Source organism: Glycine soja, chromosome 12, assembly GCF_004193775.1.
Source record: "Glycine soja cultivar W05 chromosome 12, ASM419377v2, whole genome shotgun sequence".
In the NCBI taxonomy this organism is placed as follows: domain Eukaryota; kingdom Viridiplantae; phylum Streptophyta; class Magnoliopsida; order Fabales; family Fabaceae; genus Glycine; species Glycine soja.
The window spans coordinates 37,500,600-37,503,297 of NC_041013.1; positions in this window are offsets into that span (position 1 = coordinate 37,500,600).

Below are 2,698 nucleotides of genomic sequence, written 5' to 3' on the forward strand. Positions count from 1 at the left end.
TTACAAATTAGTAGATTCAAAAGTCATAAATTAAAATTGAAGTTAAAATAACCATATTTTTTTTTATCAATTTATAAATTAGAATGATATTCTATTACATTTTTAATTAAAATTGTATGTTTACATTATTATTTAAAATGTATCTCTTATCATAAAAGGGTTAATATCCAAAATATTATTATATTTTTTGTAAGAACAATTATTGGGATTTTTAACTCCTTAATGAAACCCTAATATATACTCCGATCATTTTATGTTGACTATGAAACTAATTTTTAATTTAAAATTTAATCACACTATCCTCCCTAAATATATATTCTATGGGACTAATTAAATTATCAATTTACGCTTCAAAGGTATACTATTTGAATTTGTATTTTAAAGTTATTTTTTGAATAAAACTTTGAACATTTGAGCCATATTTTATCCTATATGATTTATAACGTACAAAAGTTGTATAAAAGAATTGACGAAAACAATTTGCATGAAAAATAATTGAATTAACATTTGATTTATAAAAAGAATAAAATAAAATAGAGGTGTATCTTTGAAAAACATTATGCATATATAAGCATCTTAATTGACCATGGAGCACCCAAATCCTAGCCTTCCAGAGAATGGGTTATGGGCGGTGCGAGAAAAGTTTAACTTTCTCTGTATTTACCTCAGATTTTATTCTATAAAGAAAAAAAAAAAAGTCAATGATATCATGATGCATTGATAAAGAGAAATTAAGTTGCAATATAGCGGAGGTTAAAAATCTAAAAATTAATGCTAGTGGGAAATCATGGACATTTTGTCTATAACATCATTGTGTTTGTGGAATGCTCTACTATCTAGTTAACTTTTTAACGATTGGAGAATAGAGAAGTACAAGACGTGGGTTCCTTTTTCTTTGTCCAATATTTCTACTTTTTTAATGCTTGATTTAGATTATGAACTTGTCTGTTGAACCCTCAGAGTGCACGAGTCATCTTTGTTTTAACGAGCATTAAAATAATTTGAATTTTTTTGTTACAACTTTATATTGTAAATATACAGTATATTGCTTTTTCTTTGATATCAAATAAAACATGTAACTTCTATTTTTGTTTAAATTGTTTTACATTTTGAAAAAATATTCCCAAAAATATTAAAAATGCAACGAAACATATTTTTAAAAAAATACTCAGGAATAATATTCTCATATTATATTTCTATTTCTAGAAATATCCTTTTTAAAAATGATTAAAAAAGAATTGTGAAATAAACGCTCACAAAGTAATCTAAATTGACGAATTTAAGTCCTTTTTTCCTAATAATCTATTTAGAGTTAAAAGCTAGATTGCAGGTATAGATAATCGGCAAGAATTCAGTTTTTAAAAAAATGATATAAAAATTCAGGCATTAATCTATACTTAGAAAACAATATTGTCAAGATAACATGCATAGCTAATCATACATAATAAAAAATGAAAGTCTTATCCATACATTTTTCCTCATCATAGCAACTACGAACTCTTATGATTGACATAAGCTCAAGTTCATCCATCAACATATTCATCCGATGGATAAATTCGTGGGAAATTGCTGATGGATTTATTTGTCAAAAATTATCGACAGTCTTTTTTTGTTGGAAATTCTACAAGTATTTTACTGATAAATTTTGGTTCATTGGAAATTTGTCAGAAATACTGAATTATGGATGAATTTTTGAAGTTATCGATAGATTTGTGCGTTGGAAATACCATTTTTTTGTAGCGAATGGAAAATCATTGGAGGATTAATATCATTTAAGTGACACAAAACAATCCAGATCGTACACTATGCTATGTATTTCCTTTATCTTTCTTGTACCAAGTGTGCTCACATTTATAATAAAAGTTATACCATTTATCAACTTTCTTTTGGGTTTCTCAAGAAGATTGATATGGCTACTTCCCATGTGGCTGAGTTGTGGGGTGTTTTGGAAGGGTTGCAGTTAGCTAAGCTTAGGGAATTTCCTAAAGTGGAGCTGCAAATTGATTCGGGGCTGTTGTTATGAGTATCAAAGGGAGTCATGTTGGAAACTCTAATAGCTGGAGGCTTATTATAGCTATTAGAAAATTGATGGGGATTTCGATGGGACTCGTGTGGTTCATATATACCAGGAAGCCAATATGTGTGCTGATGCTTTGGATAATACTGTGCATGACATTGAGGTAGATTTTGTGATGTTTGATTAGCCACCTGCGTGTTTGCAGCTTTTGTTGTTTGCTGATTTGGTTCGTATTTGGTCCTTTGGCCCGTTGATTGTAAAAAAAAAATTAAAAAAAAATCACAATTCAGTAGCAATTTGGAAAATAATCTAGATTTTATTTTTCTTTTAAAAAAATCCGAGGCAAAAATATATGGAAGAATTGATACAAACAAAATGAGGTAAATGTCCTCTATTTTCATCGACACTTCCATTTTATATCGTGTACTCTATTTTCATCCAAACAAAATGAGGTAAATGTCCTCCTATATGGCGAAATGCAATTTTTGACTTAAATGCGTATTCCATCAAAGATGAAACTCATTTCCTCAACGACCATCCAACTGTAGCAGCTGTCATTTTCCTTCTTTAATTTCGTTTATTTTATTTATTTATTTTAGTAATGTCTGTGTTTCCTAAAAGATTTGATAATAAGCATCTTTATTTAGCTGGTTTGTGTATTGCGATAGTGCCTTAAGTTGC